Source organism: Bacillus rossius, chromosome 1 (assembly GCF_032445375.1).
Source record: "Bacillus rossius redtenbacheri isolate Brsri chromosome 1, Brsri_v3, whole genome shotgun sequence".
Lineage (NCBI taxonomy): Eukaryota > Metazoa > Arthropoda > Insecta > Phasmatodea > Bacillidae > Bacillus > Bacillus rossius.
In genome coordinates, this window is record NC_086330.1 from 94,874,693 (window position 1) to 94,900,405 (window position 25,713).

Sequence of the window (25,713 nt, forward strand, 5' to 3'; positions counted from 1 at the left end):
GGCTGCTCCTTATTTCACTCTTAAATCACTCTTCAAGTCTTTCTGGGCACTCCATTTCATTTTGGTTACTCTTAATTTCATCCAGCCTACTCTCCATTTTCTCTTGGTTACTCTTCATTTCATTCTTTATTTCCTTCATTATTTTTCATCTCAGCTAAGAAAGCCATTACACTCCTAAGTTCGTATGCAGCCATTTTCCTTGTTCACACAAACTACCAGTCAGTCACTATCACTATACAATCAACTTTCACCTATTAGCTAGCCTAAACTTCTACTCAAAATGAACACTTACTTTTTATACATTAAAACTAACAACAATTCCTAAAACTAACTTTATTCTTCAAATTCTAAATTCTATCTTTTATTATTTTTAAATTCAGTATTAATTTTTCCAAAATCTTTTAATTATGGCTGTCCCACTTCTGGCACCAAATTTTATGAGTGGGGAAACAATTTTTATACAGTTTTATTTACATTAATATTTAAATCACTACACTTAATGTTTGTTCACAAATCACTTGCACTTATAAAAGTCTGTTCATAAATCACTTGCACTTAAAAATATTTGTTCATAAATCACTAAAAATCTGTCAAGTCCACAGTTCACACTCCTCACTGGAGCTAGGCTCAATAGTGGTTTGCCCCTTACCACACACCTGTCCACACACAGTCTTGCGCCACTCAGTCGCACTCGCACGGTCCCATCACTTCACGTCAAGCCACTCCTATAAGGGGGTCTTTCCTCCTCGCCGAACTCGCACTTTCTCAACTCACCGGTTAGACCCCTCGGAACTCCCACAGAGGCCGGCATCGTTGCTTTTACACCCTTGGCAGTCTTTCTAGAACGGGTTAGTCCATATAAAATCAACCAATGGGTGTTGCTAACATAATTTATTTTATTTTTGATGGTACATTTTCTGTTTGTATGTACATCTGGGAATGCAAATATTTTTTTTTAATTTTATTGTTAGCACTTTGGCTTTTAGCAGCCATTTTGTTTATGAGAGGTAGTCATTTTTGGCATTTTCAGAGGTTAATGATAAGTTTAATAACATTTGTGTTTATTAAGACATCAACTTGAAATAAAAACCATTTTATTCTAAATGAAACCTCTACAAATCATGTTATGACTAAATATTTATTAAATTTTAAGGAAATAACCTAAAACTGAACTAGAAAATTGCACAATTTTTTTGTTTTGATTTGAATAAATTGAATAGATTTTTTCCCCAAAGGAATCAAAACAAATTTAATGTTTTTCCCCTTAAAGATATAATAGAAGGCAAATCTTTAAAAAAAATTTGATATATTTTTAAAAGTCTCTTTTAGGTTTTACAAGCTGTCAAATATTGCTATTTTGTCCAAAATTGCTGATTTTTGAACCCATCACGGTTGTAAACTCCAGTGGTGATAGTTTCCTCAAAATCTTTGTTAATGGTACACACACACTGAAATGAAATCTTGCAAGGATATTTGAGGCCCATGTGGATGATAAAAATTAATCAAGTCACAGATTTCCAGTTTAAAAATATGGTGGTACAGAAATACTATGTTCACTGCAAGTTTTACTTTTCGAGTGAACATAACACTGTATTAATATAGGGTTTTGTAGTACAAGGTTGTGATAGGTTCTTGTTTCTGGTACCTTTTACAAGTTTTAAATCTTTGGCTCAGCTTTGCTTCATTTGTTTCAACTTCTAAAGGTATTAATATGTAGAAAATCCCTTTGATTTCTTCTGAGCAAAACTTATAACTTTCTTCAATTGAAGTTATCTGGTCTGAGTAAGCTCTCTGCAAACTTAACTTCGAGACAGACCTTTATGTGGTACCTCCAATACCGTCACAGGCATTCTTTCCATGGGAAGTGGCAAAAAAAATACCACTCTGCTTCAAGACCAAAATCGTCAAGAGTGGTTGCTTCAAGATTAGTTTTTTTTTTTTAACTTTTATTCACCACCTGTTTATGACTCTGGGCCCTGTTTCATAAAACTTATTAGACTCCTAATTATGAGTGAGAAGTAATAAAAGTAGCTGCTAATTTCAAGTAGTGTTTCATAAAAATTAAAACTTATTAGTCACCTAATTAGGAGTGAGGAGTAATAAAAGTAGTTGCTAATTTTATATTCTGTTTCATAAAGCTAGTAGTGTAAAAAAGTATCTAGTAGTGTAGGACTCCTAATAACGAGTAATATTAGGAGTTCAAAACCAAGATTGTTTCATAAACATCACACAGTTATAATTAGGACTGTTTAATAGCACTGAAATTTATCAGTGTTTACTCCATGATAAATTGTTTTATAAGTTAAAACTATTGGTAGACTCAAGTTTATGGGTTACAAAAGTTTGTTAAATAATGGAATCCTGAGATTCTAGTGAAAGTGAACATGATGTTATAGTAAGACGTCCTAGATATTTTCAAGAAAGGAAAAGCTATAGGTTGTTAGAGGAAACATATGAGTACAATGAACGTTTTAGATTAACACGTGGTGTTATTAATTATGTGTTGACAAGCATTGAGACTATGTTATCCCATCCAACAGCAAGAAACCAGGCACTTTCAGCTAAACAACAACTCCAAATAGCACAGCACTGGCTTGGCAGTGGAGTGCAATACCACTGTGTTGCAGACATGCATAATTTTCAAAATCTACTGTCAGTAGGGTGGTTAACAAAGTAGTCACTGCTGCGAATGACTCTCTTCTAGTAAATACAGTATGCTGGCCAGAAAATGTTGATGAAGTTGTACAAATGTTCAGTGAAATAGCAGGAATGCCACTAATTTGTGGTGCATTGGATGGAACACTAATTAAAATAGATGCCCCTTCATTAGACGAACAAGCTTATGTAGATAAGACATGGTAACCATTCTATTAATGTAATGATAGTAGCTGGACCAGATCTGCAGTTCTATTGTTTGTGCAAATTGGCCTGGAAGTGTCAGTGACGCTCGTGTGTTCCGAAACAGTTCTTTGTGTGACAGAATGGAATTGGGTTGGAGACCATTCCTTGTTTTCCAACATTTTCCTGAGAAAATTTTCGCACTTCCTATTTTTCAGATCCCTCTTAGACATTTCACTTATATTTATTTCGTATAAACTGTGTCTCGGTTGTGCGTTGTTATTGCGTCGTTCGGTAGTAAGACAAGATGAGGATTTGTGGATGTAACAGTAATCATATATAACATAAACGTAAACAAAAAAACATTATCATCAACAGCTGACTACTAAAATAATAAAAGTAGTACTTTCTTTCAGTCGAGCATGAACTTTGTTTATGAAACAGAATTTATTACTCTACTAGCTGCTTTTTATTTCACTGCTATGTAGGAGCTAATATTATTAGTGTGTTTATGTAACAGGCCAAAGTAGTGGTCTCTTTTAGTAGAGTACGAAATTTGTTTATGAAACAGAATTTTTTGCACTACTAGCTACTTTTTATTTCACTACTATTTAGGAACTAATATTATTACTGTGTTTATGAAATAGGCCCCTGGAATGGATTAATACAGGCTTTTCCAAAAATGTTATTGTATTTTTCTATATACTTATTTCTATGGTACTGACAAACTGAAATGATACTCTAACTTTATCAAAGTCTTCTCATTTTAAGGTAGATCACTTACTTGAAAAATCTCTTTAGAATATGGATGATAATGTATTTTATGGCAATCTTCTTTAACAAACAATCCAACAGGGGCCTATTTCATAAAAACAGTAATTATATTAGCTCCTACATAGCAGTGAAATAAAAAGCAGCTAGTAGAGTAATAAATTCTGTTTCATAAACAAAGTTTATGCTCTACTGAAAGAAAGTACTACTTTTATTATTTTAGTAGTCAGCTGATGATGATGTCTTTTTGTTTATGTTATATATGATTACTGTTACATCCACAAATCCTCATCCTGTCTTACTACCAAACAACGCGATTACAACGCACGACCGAGACACAGTTTATACGAAATAAATATAAGTGAAATGTCTAAAAGGGATCTGAAAAATAGGAAGTGTGAAAATTTTCTCAGGAAAATGTTGGAAAATAAGGATGTTTTATTTGGTGCATTCTCTAGCACCATCACGAAAGATACGAAGAGGTTGTGTTGGATGGGGATTCGAGATTATGCTGTAGCAATTGAGGTTAAACTTGTCCGTGATTTAAAAGAAATAATGATACTTATAACTACTAATATGTGCATGTGTGTAAATACATATCACCAGCTGGTTTAACATAGTACTTTAAAAAAACTGTTAGGTAAAGGGATTCCTCAACGATTCGTCATAGTTGATGCCATACTTTCGTATTGAACCCAAATTTTTGTAAGGGATGCCAATGCACAGTTCTAAAACGTCTATTATAGGGAGATGAAAATCTTGCATCCCCTGCATTGGCCATCACATCCTTTCACTAATAATTTAAATTGCATTTAACATCATAAATTCAGTAACAGTGCAGTGTTTTTTTTATTTTATTTCCTTTTTCAGACAAAACTTGATCGGTCATCAAAAACTGGTGCGCATTGTGACCCAAGCATCAAACTAAATGTAACTGACCAGCTAGTAATGAAGATCATTGGCAAGACCTCTCCAGTATTAAAAGGATTGGGAGTTACCAATAGTTTTGGACAAAATGAGCAGCTTGAATGCCAAGAGACAGATGTGAGCCCAACTGCATCTGTCCAACAATGTGACAGTGTTAATAGTGTCTTTGTGGATCAGCTAGCAGTAAATACAAATACATTAAATAATACTTTTCCTAATGCTGAGGAAACTACATCAATGCCATGTAAATATTAATATATAAATTGTAACTATTAAATTAATTTTTTTTATTTATAAATAAAGTACAAATAAAATTGTATTATTTACAGGTTCATCCACAATCAAGAGAAAAGTTGTTGTAAGGACCCCTGAAAACAACAAACGATTTGAGGGTCTGCGGTGCAAAAAAATGATGCTTCAAATACGCAAACTTCAGCTGGAAGTATGGGAAACCGAAAATAGACTCAAAGTTAAAACGCAGTGATTTAACATCAGATATTGTAGGTGTTGAGGGAAATAGTGATGTAGTGTGTCAGGCTGAGAGCGCAGAAGTTGTCATTGTCAACAATGGCCAATATGCAATAAATGATGAAGGCAATATAATTGTTCTTCAACAAAATTACCAAGCCTAAACTAAATAATAATAGTTGTGTTTTGAGAACGTACACCATGCATTGTTATTTTGAAAAATTTGTTCCAAAACAATTAATATTAATACATTTTTCAACCTAGTTATTCTATGATTAAACTATGTTTGTGAAGAACAAAAGTTTTTTTTATGATGTTAGGCTGTTTCACAGTCACATATTTCTAGTTCATTACAAATAAATAACTTAACGCTGAAAGTGATTATAGAAGAATTGCAGTTTTTCTTGTGCTTGTATCCCATTCTCGTGTTCATTTTCTTCATGATCACCTTCTTCAACTATATTTTCTTCATGTTCATCATCATTTCTTTCCATGAGCTCAACACCAATGTCTTTTCTTAGATTACACAGTGCAACACAGCATTTGACAATATCGCATGCCAAAATTGGATTAACACGGAGGTAATTTAAGGATGGAAATTTTTCCTTTAATTTACCAATTGCACATTCTACAATTCGTAGTGTCTGTCGATGTGAGCCAAGAAATCTCTGCTGTGCTTGATCACCATCATTTTGTAATATGGGTGGAATTAGCCATGATTTTAATGGATAAATTGAGTCTCCAAAAAGAACACCACCTGGGAAAGGTCTCCAACCCAATTCCATTCTGTCACGCAAAGAACTGTTTCGTAACACACGAGCATCACTGACACTTCCAGGCCAATTTGCACAAACATAATAGAACTGCAGATCTGGTCCAGCTACTATCATTACATTAGTAGAATGGTTACCATGTCTATCTACATAAGCTTGTTCATCTAATGAAGGAGCATCTATTTTAATTAGTGTTCCACCCAATGCATTACAAATTAGTGGCATTCCTGCTATTTCACTGAACATTTGTACAACTTCATCAACATTTTCTGGCCAGCATACTGTATTTACTATAAGAGTTATTCACAGCAGTGACTACGTTGTTAACCACCCTACTGACAGTAGCTTTTGAAAATTATGCATGTCTGCAGCAACACAGTGGTATTGCACACCACTACCAAGCCTGTGCAGTGCTATTTGGAGTTGTTTAGCTGAAAGTGCCTGGTTTCTTGCTGTTGGATGGGATAACATAGTCTCAATGCTTGTCAACACACAATTAAAAACACCACGTGTTAATCTAAAACGTTCATTGTACTCATATGTTTCCTCTAACAACCTATAGCTTTTCCTTTCTTGAAAATATCTAGGACGTCTTACTATATTATCATCTTCACTTTCACTAGAATCTGAGAATTCCATTATTTAGCAAACTTTTGTAACCCACAAACTTCAGTCTACCAATAGTTTTAACTTATAAAACAATTTATCATAGAGTCAACACTGATAAATTTCAGTGCTATTAAACAGTCCTAATTATAAGTGTGTGAAGTTTATGAAACAATCTTGGTTTTGAACTCCTAATATTACTCGTTATTAGGAGTCCTTCACTACTAGCTACTTTTTTTTACACTACTAGCTTTATGAAACAGAATATAAAATTAGCAAATACTTTTATTACTCCTCACTCCTAATTAGGAGACTAATAAGTTTTATGAAACAGGGCCCAACAGAACACTCCATTTCACTCAAAATAAAGAACTTTACTTCAGTATCTCATACGACAAAGCAATTTAAACAAATGAGCTGCAGTACACTGTAGTAGGACTACAGACACTTGCCCCTTTCATGTCCTGTCATGTTTGGAGTGCTGAGCCAGATATTTTCCTGTAGACACTTGTTTCTTTCATGTTCTAACATGGAATTATGAATGATCAGCAGTGTGACCTGATCTTTCTTTTAACATATACGTATTAACATTGTTTTAAAAACCAAATAATAAATTGCATTTATTTATATTCATTAAAATTGATTGTATAATTTTTAAAAAATGATTGTATGTACTTTTTAAAATTTCTTGTTTTTAAACAATAAATTTAAGTATAAGAGGCTATTCAATTATTTATTTATCTCATTTTCCCAGTTTTTACTGTGTTTTAACACTATGGTGTGAGATGCCATGTTCATCATTTGTGTAGTTATTGGATTTTCTTAAATTAAAAAAAAATCCTTCTGATCAAAACACAATAATGAAATTGTATGTGTTGATTACCAGTTAGTAGAAGGAAATTTTGTGAAAATTTCAGATTTAATTCAGTTCTTTTTAAGATTTAGCTACCTATTCGAAAATCAGAAATTTTGGATAAATAGCGATATTTGACGGCTCGTAAAACCCAAAGGAAACGTTTAAAAATTATCCAAATTTTTTAAGTATTGCCATCTATTATGCCTTTAAGAGGAAAAAACAATAAAGTAGTGTTTCGATTCCTTCTTGGAAAAAAAAAAAATTCTTCAATTTATTTAAATTGAAACAAAATTTTCTAGTTAAGTTTTAGGTTATTTCCTTAACACTTAACAAATTTTTAGTCATAACATGATTTGTAGATAGTTTCATTTACAAAAAAAAATTATTATTTCAAGTTGATATATTAGTAAACGAAAATGTTACTTAACAAATCGCTAACCTCTGAAAATGACAAAAATTACCAACTCTCATAAACAAAATGGCTGCAATTATTAGATAAACAGAAAAGGCATGAATAAAATTAAAATAAAATATATCAGCAACAAGTTGTTCTATTATTAGTTTATTTCATATTGTTACAACCTAATGTGGGGAGAACTGGGTTTGTCTTATTACAGCTTTATTAATTACTAATATTTACAGTACTAGTAAATAATTGTACTTCAAAATGTCCGATCACTAATCACTGACACTTCAAAATGTTTATTCGCAAGTCACGCAGTTCCACAGTTCGCACTCCTCACTGGAGCTAGGCTCAACAGTGGTTCACCTCTTACCTCGCACCTGTCCACACACGCAGTTTCGCACCATTCAGTCGCCGCACTCTCACGATTCAGTCGAACTCCACGTCGCACCACTCTTTGCGAAGGGGTGGGGGGAGGGGATCTCTCTCTCACCCTTTTCGCCACTGTTGCACCTTCGCTCTCGGAACTCTGGAAATGTCACAGGACTCACGCAGCACTACTCCTGGAACTCTCGCGGAAGCCGGCGTCATTGCGCTGCATAAGTACTTGGCACGTGAACCGGCACATGGAGCCAGAAGTCATGCAGGGCCACCAGCCAGCTACAAACCTGGCATCGTGATCTGGTCTCTCGCATTCGTAACAATATGGATTGACCCGAAGTGACTAGAGTAGTCGTGACATATCGCGTCATCCCGAACCGACCTGACGCTCGAAACATCTAGAATAACAGTGCTTATTCACTCCACCAGGCAATCCCAGGCCGTCAGGAGATAGATAACATCGCCGAGGATGTAGGGCGCAAGGCTGGGCCACTACAATCCCCAAAGGCATGCATGCATGCATGACATCAGCAGCCGTGCGGGGCCGCCAGGCACCTGGCATGTGTCACGCCCTTGCCTCCCAAATTCATAAAAAATAAATATTTACAACACCAACAAGAACAGCAGCTAGCTATTTTAAAAGGGTCAAGTTGGTTATAGCTAGACTATGTTAATAATGTTATTAAAATGATCAAATTATTTTAATAAAAGTTTTTTTCTTTTTAATTTTGACTGAATTAATAAACTTTTTTAGTTGTAACAGGGTATGAAATATAAGAAAATATTGTTATTTCATATGTAAAGTATATAATGATGCAAAAATTATTATAAACTCCTAAAAATTATTACTTACCACAACATACCATTCAGAAGAGAAATGAAATATAAGAGGAAAAAAGTATATTGTTTCCAGCATTATTGAAAATTTGCATTATTTTGATTCTCAAGAGTTTGTGTGTGCAAAGCACTCTCAGTGGTCATAATATACCTAGCAAACTGCAGCAACATTAAAACTTTAAATAGTATTTATTTTGATATCCTTGCTGTTTAACTTATTTGGTGTGTAATGCATTTCAGTAAGTTTAAGCACTTTTCCATTTATATATTTACATTTATGATTTCCAACCCACAATACTTCATATTCAATAACTTTCCACAATTGTGTTTCTTAAGACTACTGTTAGAAAGGGAAAAACTATACTTTTCAGACTAGTGAAGGAACATTAGTAGTAGGTAAGTACTCAAATATAATTTTCCGAATAATGTTTATTACAGAGCTAATTAAGTAAATAATTAACAAAGAAAGTAAATTACATTAACTTGGCAAATCAAGCTTTTAATTTTATTTTTTCCCTCAATGGTCATGTAAAGACAAACTACCACTGTAAGTTTAAATTTTATGGTTGCAATGATTATTTTTATGTGAGAATGTGACTGTGATAAAAGTACAGCATTATAAGATTTTACCTACTGTTTGTGTCCGTGTGTTTGTACAGGTACTTAATCAATAACACCCTAGACTTAAGGCCCCACTTATTAGGATGGTCCTCAGCCATGCTGCTACGTGATTCACTATGATCATGATGGCAAGCATTATCTCGGGATCAGTAAACAGCTGGCCAGCAATGACCACAGGATTCATTATTTTTTGTGACAGCACCAATCAGATTACTGCTGGGCTTATCCATAAAAATAATAAAAAATCCAAATATTTATTTTACTTCCTGACATGTTTTCCAATAATTATCTAAGAGGATGTTGTGATACTTCTAGTAGTTTATCGTTTTAAAGTAGTTAGGTTAGGTACCTACCTACATTAAAAATACTTAATAATAGTGTGGATGGTTGGTTAGGTCGGCCACATTTAAAATGCTTTAAAATTGTGTGAACAGCTGGTTAGCTAAATTAAAAATAGTAATAAATAGTAATAACAGTTGATTAGGTCAAGTAAGCTACATTTTAATATTGATAATTCCTAAAAAATAATTCTAACGATTTTACAACATATTTTTAATACAGCTAACCCAATCTAGCCTAAACAACCGTCCACACTATTTATAAGTCTTTTAAATGTCAATAACCTAACATCTAACCAACCGTCCACACTATTATAAATTTTAATTTAGCACATTTGGGTTTGTGCTCAAGCTCAGCGCAAGCATAGTATTTTAATACAATGGACAGCACTCGAGCAGACTTTTCATGGACTGATGTGCTTGCTTGAGCGGAAAACGAGCTTGAATTGTCACGCACACTTTCCACAGTTGTCATAGTTATACTGGTTGCAGCTAGATGCCATGTGATGTACTGTTTTACATATTAAGCTGTTTTGTGTGTGCTGCATCACACCAGGGAAATCACCAGGTTTTGTTGCGATGTAAATGGCAAAACTTTTGCACAAGATTGACAAATTTTATGAACAGGAAATTTTATGCATCTTCTGGTTTAGACGCTGACAACTGCAGTTCTGATTTTTGGTATGAACCATCATCTGACAATTCTGACATCAGGTTAGTATGCAATTATTCAAAACCTACTGAATTTGCTTGAAACATGTTTTACCTATGTCTATAAACACATATTTTTGTATGTATCTTACCAGGGATGATTTTATTTTAAAACAGCTGCAGTACCTGGCATTGCCCCGCTGAACACAAGGTGAAATATTGTCTGCAAGTTCTATATGTGGTGGACTTAGAGAAATGACACACAATTGCTATTTGTATGAGTCATTCTATTAAAACAAGCAATATTCAGATGGAGAAAATCTTGGGAATAAAAGTCATATTTATTTTGTTTTTATGGATTGATATTTTTTTACTTAGCCTTCATAACAAAATAAGCTTATGAGCAATAAATAATTTCACTATTTACATAAGAAAAAAATTATATTTTAAAAATTGTGTACCAGGACAATGACACTGCTGCCAGGACAATGATAACAACATACAAAAAACTCTGATAGTCCTAGCACATCCATGAAATAAAAAGTAAATAAGTTATGTACCTACTAAAAACAAGAATTAGTTAATCTCATAGTGGACTAAAGATATATGCTTGAGTATAACAGTAAATACATCAAAAAGCAATAAAATAAAAAGTAATACAATTTCAGAATTTCCAAAGGAAAGTCCCTGAATGTGAATTGAGAAGCACGATTGCCACACGGTACTGGATGTCCAATCTTCTTTTTAACATTGTGAAAGGCGTAACTAAATATGTCTTTTTTGGGGAGCCATTTAAATGTTGAATCAGTGGCTGGAACCAAGACATTCACTTCACACGCATGTTCTGATATTGCCAGAACTTCACCAGGATACTGCTTGCCTTCATATGAGACAACAACCCATTCACCAGGTTGGATGTTGGTAATAATATCTTAAACATACCACACAGTTTTGATAATTGATAAGTTATGATTGAATTAAAAAAATATTTGACAGTAAAATTTTTGCAGTTTACCTTAAGGGTAAATATTTACTTGGGCGGTATTTCCGAAAAAAAAATGTTAAAAATCCGAAAATACCTTTATTTTATGCTCTTCAGCTTCCTCTTTTCATTAAAAACGGCGGAGATTAGAAATTCCAAATACTTTAGGAGATATCGAATTTTTAAATTTCTTCATATGTAGTTGAGCGGTATTTGCGAAAAAAAATGTTAAAAATCCGAAAATACCTTTATTATATGCTCTTCAAATTCCTCTTTTCATTAAAAGCGGCGGTGATTAGAAATTCCAAATACTTTAGGAGATATCGAATTTTTAAATTTCAGCACAAAACCAGCGCATTCCTGTGGCGTGCGTGCACCATTGTTTCTTGTTTACGTACGAGTATCTATTTTTTTTATTGGATAATGATGTCACGTGATTGTTCGTGATAGGCCAGAATTCAAATGAACTAATACGTGATTATTTAGTTCAATTATTGTTTTAAACTGTGTTTAATTAACGCCTCCAACTTACGTGAGTTTTTAACGTTTCTAATTTTAAAGTCTTATTTGTTATTTTGATATTGTTGCGCAAGTAATAAGTAACAAAAAAATTTACGTGAGTTGTTACTGTACATCCTTTGTTACGGGTTTGTTAGGTAAGGTCAGTTACATTATAAATAATTTAAAACTAAAGAATAATTAAAATTAATTCACATTATTTTTAATATCACCTTAGTTTGAAAGTATTTATAATGTAACTGACCTGACCTAATCGACCATTTTAGTTTACTGTTCACCCTCTGTCCGGGTTTGTTTGGTCAGGTCAGTTACATTATAAATATTTTAAAACTAAACAGCCATTAAAATTAATTCACAAAATAATTTTTAATGTCGGCTTAGTTTGAAAGTATTAATAATGTCCTAATCAACCATTTTATTAATTACGCATTCACGATTCACGTATTCACGAACTCACGGCAAAATAACAAAAATGGCGCCGCTCGAATGGTTCCACAGGTCTTGTATTGCAAAATTAAAAAATTCGATATCTCCTAAAGTATTTGGAATTTCTTATCTCCGCCGCTTTTAATGAAAAGAGGAAGTTGAAGAGCATATGATAAAGGTATTTTCGGATTTTTAACATTTATTTTCGCAAATACCGCTCAACTAATATGATGAAATTAAAAAATTCGATTTCTCCTAAAGTATTTGGAATTTCTTACCTCCGCCACTTTTAATGAAAAGAGGAAGTTGAAGAGCATAAAATAAAGGTATTTTCGGATTTTTAACATTTATTTTCGGAAATACCGCCCAAGTAAATATTTACCACCTTAAGTTTGTTTTGCAGAATCACCGCATTTACTTTCATCTGTAGTAAACTGGCCATTCATTTTTTGTGAGCCAAGATAATATCCATGAGTGCATCCTTCATATGTGGGACATAGACAGCTTAGTCATCTAAAGTGTAACGTTTCTGGTTCATTGGAACTGTAGATCACTTGATGAACCTTTATGGTGCCTTTGAAAGGGATCAACGTCTTCTGAGACAGGAATTTTGAGTGAATGGAATCAATAAATTCTGATGTGATCACAAATAGAAGGATACCAGGACATTCTTTGTAAAGTGCAGCAAATAGATGTTCAAATGTAGGTAAATCTTTTCCTTCTGCAACTATGCAATCTGCTGTTCTTTTCAAAACTCCACCTATTCCATCAGGAGCACCCTTCCCGTGTCCTGCTTCAGAGAAGTTCCAGCAACTGAACCGTACATTTGTAGAAATAGTTGGCAACACTTTTGACATAAGATAAAAATTGGTCATGTTCCTATACTGGGTAGTGGGTGAGTCACTATAAAAGCATTCTTCATTAATGATTTTACTGGCCATAGTTTGTTTTTTTGTAACATTTAGAACTTTCTTTCAAGTTTTTTGCGTGTGAATCTCTGTTCTCTCGTTGTCATTTTGCTTACAGGCTTGACAATTCCAGTTTTCTTTTGTCTCTGTCATATTTAGCATGTATTTTTAACTTTTCTTGTAACAATCGTCCTGGGTCATTTTCTATTCTCTCTTGGCGCTTCTTCTCTGCAAGTTTTTTTCTTCAATAACCTTTCATCATTTGATTGTTTAATTTTACCCATTATGTTTGCTGCTCTTCAAACCTGAAAATATTTTAATATATTATAATGCATTTACATAGTATGTAAAGAAAAGATGAGTATTTCAAATGTAAATGTGACCTGTTCAAAAAAAATATTAATTAACATATCAGAATTGGTTTTAAATGGAACAGAATTAAAAATGACACCAGACAAGAAATCATTCGAAGTACTGTCACAACGACAGCACTGTGAATAATTAGCTATTATAGTGCTTGTCACATGAAGTAGTAGTACTATTTTTTTTCACTACGACCTAACCTCCATTAATTTCCATTTTATTACATAGTTAAGCTTAGTAAATATGTTGTTGAGTTGATACAAAATAAATATAGTATTTACGTGCCTTTAAATAGGCATAAAATATTTTGCATTTTGAAAGCCATAATTATTTTAGTTTTCTTAATATCTGGAAAATAATGTACCATTTCCTTTATAACTGTATGAATATTGACATCTGTGATAAAATGTGGTCGTGAACAAAAATCACGAGATAAATACTACCTATTATGCAAATAACATCATTGTCCTGCCATGTTGTCATTGTCTTGCCTCATTATAGCCAGGACAATGATGACCAAGACAATGATGAAACAGACTTTAGAAAAATATATATTGTTCCCTCCAAAAATTTTGAGGTTAACTATCGTATGGCCTGTTTACGACTGATATTACACACTTAAAAATAAAACAAACATTATTTTATTACATACCTGTGGTCAGACTCATTGCCCAGGAAAATGACTGTTAAAAAGCATAAACACTCAAACACTTATTCTTCTTTGTCAATGTAAGAATAATTTATTCCAAACAAACTTCAATGAACACATTTCCTTTTAGTTGATACTTACACCAATAGGTGGCTAAATCCTCTCAAATTGTGCTGCTACCTATCTTTGCTAAAACGAATGAATCAAATGATACCAGGACAATGATGATATTCAAGGAGACAACTATTAAATTACAATTACAGTAGTCTTTTGATGTGGCAACACTTACTCAATTATTACTAAGTGATAGTTCTAAATCTGTAATACATTAATAAAATTACATATAATAAAAATATTATTTTCTTTTAAGGTTAAATAAAAAACATTCAATAAAATATGACCAGTGACAGCCAGGACAATGACTTTTTTAAACATAAAAACTATAAACAAATTTAATGTGAATATATTTTTTACATGTTAATGTTATTTTATATAGTGAATAGGATGTTCATGATTGTAATTTTTTTTAAATGGTTTTATTTAATCGGAAGAACCACGTAGGCCCGAGAGACAACAATATTGCTTGTTTTAATAGAATGACCCGTATGTCTATGTCCTATGATTTTCTGTTCACCCATGGCGATTGGTTGACTGGTTTAGATGATGTGCTGCAATGGCATTTAGTCATAAGTTATAACAAAATTGATATTGTGAAAATATTCTCTGTGTTCAAATATCTATGTATACCAATTTTTGTGGAGATCGGTTGAACATTTACAAGTTGATGCACTGCAGCACCATCTAGTGGCGAGTCAAAGCAAACAGATATCGTGAAAATATTAACAGTGTTCAAATATCTATGTATAAACATTTCCATGGCGATCGGTTGAACAGTATATAAGGTGATGCGTTGCAGCGCCATCTAGTGGCTGGTTACAAAAAATGGATAGCATATAAACCTTCTACGTGAAAAACCACTTCAATTTGCGAACTATCATGGTGATCTGTCAAACAGTGTCGGAGTTTATGATGTGATACATACATACCAACATCCTATTTTTATATATTTATTTATATATATATATATATATAAATATATATATATATATATAATATATATATATATTATATATATATATATATATATAATATATATATAATATATATATATATATTATATATATATATATTATATATATATATATATATATATAATATATATATATTATATAGGTATATATTACAGATGAAGATATTGCAAAAAGCTGGAAACAAAAGAACAGTTTTTCTCAGAAAACTGTGCTTTCACAAGCTCATCCGTGGTTTTTATTTTTTTTCTAGTGAACTGAAAATATATATACATTAGCTCTTGGATCCATAAATGTAGAATATGATTGTTACTATTTTTTTTAGATGAAGACAATGTTCCGCTAATTCACATTGCGCAGCTTAGCAATGACACTAGACAAGACCACTCAGATGTACCAGGCACAAGTAAGGTAAGTGCCCCAGTACTCGTCACTGCTCCAATGGTCGTCACTAGCAACTTCAAATGTAAATAATAGAGAAGTAGCTCAATATATCGCCAACTTAAATATTGACAAAAATTTTGTCGACGTTCTAGCTGAAATTACCACAATAGTTTTCGGAACAAACACTATTTTCAATCAAAAAAAGTCCGTGCATCAAAAGTTCGTAGAGCAGTGAAGATAAATAGGGGAATTCCTATACTAAAACACTAAGGACGTTAGTGCACATTTTTACTTCTAATTCTGTAATTTTTCATGTTTATTCGTGATGTTTTGTGCTGAATGTGTTAGTTAAATGTTCTTGAAGAGGTGAAAGTGTTTATTTAAAAAAATTCGTTTTCTTTGTATGATTTAGTTAGGGTGACGAAAACCGGATCAATAAAAACCTTGTATTGCTAGTGTTCGTCATACCTGACGAGCACTGGTACATTTAATATTTTATTTAAAGTTGTGCTAAGTTACACCCTAAAGTTCTTAAATAATATTGGTTCTTTGTTGTTAATAGACAAAGTACGTTATTATGATCAGATCCAGTAGTCGTCACCTATGACGACTTCCGATGCATGTGTATGACGACTTCTGGGTCGGAAATTACTTTACTTTATTGATTGCAAAAATTGTGTAGGCATTGTTGTTTACATTAATTTAGGGGTCATTCGATATATATTTTGACATTAATAAGTAAACTAAACATTGTAATGTGTCTCGTTCTTTAATTACAGGGCAAAATGCCAAAACGGAAAATACTGTTGTATGAAGAGTCAGCCATGGAAGCTGCTCTTAAAGATGTAGCGAATGGTATGAGTATAAAATGTGCAGCGGAAAAAAATAGTGTGCCAAGGAACACATTGTCCGATAAACACAAAGGCAAATCGCCCTTGGGTAGGAAGATGGGCGGGCCCTGATTCATTTTTATATTTTACTTGTGATACCGCATAACATGCTATGTTGCAGCAACGAATTGAGTCGTATTGCGTACGCGTACAGTATGACGTCGCGTAAATAATAATAAATATAATATAAACAATTAACAATATTTGATAATTAAACAGTTTTTGTTAACCAAGAAACAATTAAATCTCATTAGAGTGGCTTTATTATATCTCTTTTAAGATAAGAACAAAAAAACGTGAAAATACGCGATAGTGAAAAACAAAAACATACATATTTCTAATTTGTAAAAAAATACTTTGTTACGTTGTTTCTGTTCCAATCTCAAACTTTGTCTACACACATAATACCTTTAATAAACAGTAAAAAAACTTAGACGAGGAATTTCCAAATTATACTTTATTAATAAACAAACATCGTTCTTTGTATCGTAAATTCATTGAATATGCGCGCACATGCGTAAAATATACAAGAAATGCCAGTAACAAAATGCAGCCGTGTGTAACGTTTCGTTACTTGTTTCTAGACGGCACACCCGTTACTCAGTAACGAATACATTCGGTTTGCTACAGCTCTATGTGCTGTCCCTCTTTGTTCCGTGAGTGCTGTAAGTAAATTCAAAATTTAATGAGGATTATTCATTGTATTACTGAACGATCTTTATGAAATGCCATTTTGATGTTTAAAATATAGTACCAAATAAAATTTGAAGCCCAAATAGTACAATACTACCATTCTGGATCCATGAATTAAAACTAATGCAGCCGAAATCGCACATGACGACTACTGGCACAAACATGTGACGAACACTGGCAAACACGAAAATTTGCATGACGACTACTGGCTCGAAATCACACTTTTTTCAAAATTATAAATCTACAAAAATAATTTGTGTTTATCGAAGAGTGTTGGATAGCATTGTAGAGTAAAGTTTGAGGTTAAAAACAAACATGTAGGGGCAGTAATACACCTACAAGGTTATGTACACAATTTTTTTTTTTATAAAACTCTTCTTAGCATGACGACTACTGGTACATCTACCTTAACAGTTCTGGTAAGTTACCCAACTTTCATAAATGTTGCTTTGTTGTGCCTTTAAATTTATTTATGCGCTGGTTATCATTTCCTTTACATGTAAACACAAAGGAAAATACTTACACAAATAAAGTAGCAGTAAATGTGATTTTCTTTTTAGATTCTAATACAAGGACACAATTATCAGCAAATGAAAAACCTTAATTTAATTACTGGGTATCTGTCTTCTTGATATTGATAATACTTCTGAGGAACTTTCTTTTATTTTTACGGTATAAATGTCATAAAATTTAACTGACACTAATTGATATGCAGGTACCATGATGGACAAAATGAAACGGGCAAAAAAATTGAAGCCGAATTCAATGTGGCAGCATTGAACTGTCAAGCTTCAAGAAATGTATTACCTACTTCTTAGCAGTTATCATTCACATGTGCTTAGACAAGAAACCTCAAGATGATAACAGATTATTGATCTAATGACAAAATAATGCACATTTAATTTCCTGGCCATCTCCTTAGTAGAGGCAGATTCCAGGCCTATATTATTCATGTTACATAAATGACAATAGGTATGACTTATGTACCAAGAGGACAAGAAAATCACAATCCTCTCCATAAAGTCAGGCCATTATTCAATTATTTAGTCAGCCAACGTAAGGTTTGTTTTTATCTATCCGAAAACTTGACTACAGCTGAAGGAATGTGTCCTTTTTGTGTTTATATAGAAAATAAACCTCATAAGTAAGGTATAAAGTATATATTCGTTGTGACACCAATACAGGATGTGTCCTAAATTGTGAGGTATATACTGATGGTGCTGAAGTTTGTAATACTGTATCAAGAGACTTGTTCGGAGTTTATGTCTCGATTATTTTGGTAAGGCACACACAATTTACATGGATACATTTTATAAAAGTCCATCATTATTCTGTAAGTTGTGGGATAAAAATACCCTTGCTGTGGGTACGGTACAAAAAAAACTGCTAAGGCTAGCCGGCTGAACTTGGGAGAGGAGAAACAATTTTTTGCAGGTGTGGTCCTTCATTGGCTGTAAAGTGAAAGGTCACACGTGATGTGTACAGTCTCGCCAATTGTAGGCAATGACAACAGTGGGAAAAGACTAAGAAAAGAAAATCATTGGTGGTGCAAAAACTGTGACTGTTTTTTTCACGTTGTAAGTATTTTAGGTATAGTTCATGTTATTTAAATTTTAAAAAAAGTGAAAAATCATTAAAAAAAACCTAGTACGGTATTCTGTGATTTCAGTCATAAGCATTAGATTCAAATGTGTTATGATCATTCTCACAGTATATGTAATATGTAACCTAACCTCACCACTGGTAAACTACTGTAAGGATTACAACCCCATCTAAGAGAATGGTTGTAAAACAGTAAAAACACATCCAGAAGTAAGAAAACACATTATAGAATTATATCCCCCTCCTCCCTCACCCACAAATAATGGTTTTCCTTCATGATTACCCACATTGATTGTACGCAGCTAAAATGAAGGAGATAGGTACTGCCCAGTATTAAAGTTCAATTAGGTAATACATAAAAATTAAAAATCTGTATCACGTATCTAAGTTCATGCCTTGATTTTGATAGCATGATCCTGTATAATTGACCATGTGGTACATGATACCTGCTGTTTTAATTTAGGACATGAAAGATCCTGGACATAACAAAATAAAAATATACAAACAATTTTAAAAAGTAAAAAATAATGCCCTTGAAATTTTTTATTTGATCTGATTATACAAACATAATTCATTGATATATAACAATTTTTGATGTCCAGGATCTTTCGATGTAGGCCTACTAAATTAGAACAGCATGCACCATGTACCACAGGATCAAGGGATAAACTTGGAAATAGCTTAAAAACTTAATAAATAGTTTTGACAAAGAAATGTTTGTAATCTATTTATAAAATTAAAACATGTTTAATTAATTTCTCTCTACAACTCATTAATTACTTTAAAATAACAGATGTCCAATTTTTTTTTTTTTTTTAAATATATACCTATAACCAGTAGGCCCTACTGATTTAAAGTACATCATAAACAAAGCTGTGACAATAAGCAATATTTGGTTAGCATTTACCAATTAATCTCATTTTCTCTCCGATTTATTTAGATTAACATGATGAATACACATCATCCAAGCATAGCATGGAACCAGCAAGGTGCTGGCAGCAGCACAGCAGCAGCAGTTAACATTCTCTCATTGTTAACAGCCTTTAAGTGTTCAAATACAGCTAATGTGTCTCATTCAGTAAACACCTACATATTTTATATGTAAAATCTACACTAAAAATTATACAATCCAACAAGCTTCAACAACCTTTCACACATACTTACACAATATAAATTAAATAATAAAAAACTTCTAATTTTTGTCACTGTTTCAAAAATGTTGCATTATTTCAATAACCAACCAAGGAATTAATTTGGTATCACTTAACCAAAACTGAAAAAAGTTAAATGTTTATTAACTTAAGTTCTCAATTAAATCACCCATGGTATGAGTAAAAAGCACAGATGCAAAAAAAATTCTGAAGTTTAAGATGCTATAAACTAGTTTTAATTACTTGTGCTGAAGAATAATTCAGATGAGATAACTGGAACTTTTGTCTTTTCTTGAGACTCTGCAAAGATACGCAGTCTTACCTTTTAGCAGAAGCAAAAGCTCCAAACGGATTGGTATAATGCTGTTACCAGCATTCCACAGTGAAAATGAAGAAACACTAGACAGTTTACTACTATCTTCACCGATTAGCTTTTTCATACTTTCGTTTAGTACCGTACTCGGACGAACTAAGTTACGAATGTAAACTTTCAACACAACACAAAAATAATAAAACTGGAGTCTTCACGCGTCTGAAAATTATACTAGAACAAAGAAGTGACCTCTTTTAGCACACGAATTTGTACAACAGACCGGCGAAAAGATGCACTTGTCTTCCAAGTTCAATTGGTGAACTTTTAACTCACCTTACCTTATCCTACTACAAGAAGCCACAACCAAATTCACTTCAGAACTTGTTCGACTTGACATTAACGTAAAATATAAATCGCTGGTGAATAAATACATAAAATTGAAGTTGAGGTCAATAAGCTTCCAGCAGTGTTGCTTATGGCTTCCCTGTAGCTAAATTTCATTGGTTGGATTAAAACCCCATAATGCAAAGTAACAGTTAGATTAGTATCGATTAAAAAAATTACTATCGACTATTATTGAACATAAAAATAAATGTCTTCTACATAATTTTTTTTAAAATTAACAATTAATTTGGGGAAACAAGAGTGGGAAAAGGCAAACAACAATAGGTTAGTTGCTTGAGGAAGTTGGCAGCACAGTAAAACAAAAGGCTTATAGATAAACATTCAGGCCTAACTTTTAATACGAAAATTGCGATATAATATTAGCAACTTAATATAAAAGTAAAGAAGTTACAGAAATTGCCGAAGAGTGCAGCAAAATGAGTGATGAAGATGTGAAACATTATTTATTATATATTTCCGTCACCCGACCTCTGTAGAGGGCCCGGGAAGTACCTGACGGGCGCAGTGCCGTGCTTATTGTTTCATTTTTCATTTCATTTATTAGCGTCCTATATTTGACAGTACATATGTCCAGGTTTTGTCAGCAACATTATAAATAAAATACAACATCATAATACACTAACAAAACAATATATATATAAAAAAAACATTATAACACAATAATATATGATACAATAAAAAATGATAATATAAAACAATGCAGCAATTTATGTAGATGCACTGAGGAATTCATTGACAGAGTATGGAGCTATTCGTAGTAGGTAAACTTTGAGATGTCTTTTAAATATGGTATGTGATTGGGATGCTGCATTTAACAGGGATATCGGTAGAACATTTATTAGTTTAAGGCCCATGTAAAAAGGGTTCAATTCGTATTTTTTTGTTGAATGAAAAGGAATATGATTCTTATAAATGGATCTGGTAAAGTGATTATGTATTTCATTAGGTATTCTTTACATACTTAATATTTTGAATTACATAAATGACAACCGAATATATATAAATGGCTGGAAATGTTAAGAGTTTGTTATTCAGGAAAATAGGCCTACAAGAATCTGTCTTACTAAGATTATAAATAATTCTAATAACACGTTTTTGAAGCTTAAATATCTTTAGCCAATTTAAGGAATTTCCCCAAAAAATAACACCATATCTCATTATTGAATATATGTTTGCATAATACATAGCCATTACTGCTTTATGTGAAGTTACAGTATTAATAGTTTTTATGGCAAAACAAAGAGAACTAAGTCTACGACACAGAAAAGATATATGATTATTCCAATTTAGATTCTCATCAAGATTCAGTCCCAGTAATTTTGCTGTTTTTACAGTATTAAGAATATTATTGTCAATAGTCACTTCAATATTATTTAATATATTTATTTGAGAGTTAAAATATATAATAGAAGATTTTTGAATATTTAGAATCAGTCTATTATCAGTAAACCAAGTTTGCATTTGGTTGAGGGTTATGGAAATTCTTTTTTGTAGTTCCTGTAAAGTCTGGCCTGTTACTATAATGGAGGTATCATCTGCAAACATGATAGTCTGGCCATAATCTATAAACAAAGGTAAATCATTAATAAAAAGCAAAAACAAAAGTGTGTGAAGCGGAAAAGGGGGGGGGGGTGTTTTCTCCCCCCACACAAATCGACAGAGGGGGCGAAATTTTCTACAGGAGGCGAAAAATCAAGGAGGTATTTACATACGGCTAACTTTTTTATTTCTTTTAATAATAAATTTGATAATTAATTAGTTTTGTATAACTGTTTCATTTAATGTAATACGTAACTGATAAAGTAATCATTGTAAGCACTAAAAGTCAACAACCACCTCATCTTAACAGAACAAATACTAATATTAATTATGTATCTCTACGTCAACGTCACATACATAATTCACCATACTGGCAACTCTCACTTCCAACAACAGAGCGCAGCATCGGTACTGTTCATTGAACTTTTACATAGCCTAAAGCTGGGTTTACGATTGATTTCCTTAAGAATTATAACTTAACATCGAGCACACGATTAAGTCAAAACTACATTTTCCAGTTTATGATTGACATAGAAGTCGTTAATTCTAACCAATCACAGCACAAAACACATGGTCGGCCATTGTTCGAAACGGAGAAGCAGGTATGAAATAGGTTATTGACAAATGGGATATCTATTTTTCGAAATGGATGATGATTACAAATTACAAATATACGAATTCTAACCCAAAATACTGCCTCGCTCGGTCCAATAATAATACATAAACTTCCGGTTGCAAGGTTCCGGTTTGTTGTGATTGGTCGCTTCCCTAAGTCTTAACGAAAAATATAAAATATAACCATTTCTGTTAAGTCTTAATTAAGTCATCATATGGTTCGCACACGACCCGTCAAAATTCACACACGACAATCATAAACCATTCCACTAGTTTACATAGAGTCATATGGTAAGTACACGACTAAGTCTTAAGTCTTAATTCTTAATTTTCAATCGTTAACCCACCTTAAGTACTCCTTTCTTTTAGTATAAAATCAATGTCATTTACTTATTAATATTGTGTATTGTTAATAGGTGTATTTCTATTTCTAATTAGAGATTTATATTTCTGTTTTACTTCTATACATCATGTCCAGTAAGTACCTCTATACAGTGAAATTTTGTTTGGTGTTTTATTGCTCTTAATTGCATGACATCTTCGGTCAAACTGCATAATGGAATATTGAAACATAATTTGTTATTGTAGTTATTGTAGAGCTGTACCAATACGAATCGGCAGAAGCCGATTTTGCCGATATTTAGTTGAATCGGTGTTGTAACCAGTCCAACTGTTTACAGTTATATTATTATTATTATTATTATTATTATTATTATTGTAACATTAATTGTATATTTTATGAGCCAATATTATGTATTTAATTGTTTTATTGTAAAGAGGACAACCAAAGTATAACAGATATTACACATCTGATTGCCAGAGACAACACACTTTTAACTTCAGGGTCTTCTAAGCATTATTATTTGGAAACTTTATTCATTTGGTCTTAGTTCAATACTCTTACACGCTAACATCCAAGTTTTATTTCACTATGCAGTTTATTCGGTTTGCTGATAGCTATAGCTCCTTGGTTGCTAGGGACTGAAAGTAAATAGTTATAAGGAGGAAGGAAGGGAGACGCCATCGCCATCTTGCAGCGGGAAGACGTTTCTCGGGCTGGGGCGAACCAAAGCCTTGGTTGCCGCCCGAGGAATTGAAGATTCGCGTCATCCGCGGTCGTGTACTATCTAGAATTCTCCATTCTATAAGTTGGGAGAATAGTATCTGGACTGAATAAGTCTTAGATAGGGAGTATCGGCGACATCGAGTGCCAACTTCCGCGTCGGTCCCGTTTCGTCCCGTAGTGGTTCCGGACGACTGATGTCAGCGCCAGCTGCGATCGGCCACGACGATTGGTGAGACCGATCCAAATTAAACCAGACTTTTTAGGACGAGAGGGAAGTCGATTCTTCAGCCAGACACCCGGCTACTTCAGATCTTCTGTAGTTCGCCAATTACAGCTTACAGAGTTCAGTGTTCCAGCGTAGCAGCAGACCACCTGGAGGTCCTGGGAAGAGAGCCTCAAGCCTCCGACAGCGTATAGCTAGACCCGGCATGGTATTCAATGTGTTCCAGTGACGTCATTTGCATATAATTACCGACACCTAGGTCTGAACAGAAGTTAACATACAAAATACATTATTTTGGTTGTTCTCGCTTAATTACATGTTAACAGTAACTTCACGCCCATATTCAAGAACCCATTAAAATCATATGTTTTCCGGCTATTATTTCATTTATAACAAATGTCAGTTAATTATAAAAATGACCTGGACATAAGTAATGCAAATTTCCACTAGTCACACAACACTAACAAGTTTCTTTTTAATAATTACTCTCTGGACAGTAACACAGTGCAGTGACGTGCTAGCTGGATTATCAGTCTGGGTAGTCAATCCAGTAGCAGCGTTCCTGATATCTACTGCGAAGAGGGTAGGCGCCCAAAACCCCGCAAGAACACACCAAATAAGTTAGAGTGGCTACCACAACTTGGAGCCAACGCATACTACAGAAGCAGCATATTAGAGTTATAGTGGCACCCATTATTGTGGGGCTTATACAGTTGGCCACACACAGAGCATATAGCTCACAGTGTTTCTGACTATTTCCAAAACGCTTGTTAATTTTCGGCTGATATTACTGAAAAACGAAAGTGTCAGCCATAAACTAAAAATCTACGAGTACCCTTTTCACTTTTCATAGTAGTACTGCATTCTTTCAACTGGCATTATTTTGCCGTCGCCTGGGTTCTCGTCTTCGAGACTCGGCGGTATTCCTAGCGGGAAGGCTGTTCTGTTGCGGGGAAACGTGTCCGGGAGGGCGCCAGGCTAACGCGGTGGTTAGCCACGAGGTGGGTCGTGAGGTTCGAAAGCCCCTGCGTGGCCCGCTAGGAATGGCGGCGGTGGTGATGATGCTAGGGATCCCTAATGCCTGTTGCCCCACTGGCCCTACACAGCATAGGACGCTGATCCCTGCCGTCAGCCGCGGTCTCGTGTTCGATGTCGGGCGCAAGTCCTAGCGGGGTGGCTGGCTTTTTTAGAGATTTCTGTTCCGGGAGGGCGCCAGGTTAGCTCGGTGTCTAACCGTGTGATGGTCGTGGGTTCGTTGCCCCAGCTTGGCCTGCTAGAACCGTCGGCGGTGATGGTATTTGGTTCCTGATTAGGTTGGGTTGTTTAGGTTAATTTACATACACTGTTCTGGTTGGTTTACAGGTCGCACGTCGCGCACGGGAGGTGCGGGGTGGATGTTTTATTGTTCACGTTTTACACTGGTTCAT

At 33.7% G+C, this 25,713-nt stretch overlaps 1 protein-coding gene across 5 annotated transcripts in view; it reads right to left on the reverse strand.

Annotated features, from left to right (window-relative positions):
• Positions 1–20,964, reverse strand: part of LOC134540247 (zinc finger CCCH domain-containing protein 18-like) — a 173,137-nt gene extending 152,173 nt beyond the window's left edge. For 2 of the 5 annotated variants that reach the window (XM_063382899.1, XM_063382872.1), the window contains exon 1: positions 20,772–20,964. The gene's annotated coding sequence lies outside the window, so the exon portion shown is untranslated. Of the gene's footprint in view, positions 1–20,447 lie in introns of all 5 variants that reach the window. The other 3 variants (XM_063382909.1, XM_063382880.1, XM_063382890.1) reach the window with 2 other exon arrangements.
• Positions 20,965–25,713: the final 4,749 nt, after the last annotated feature.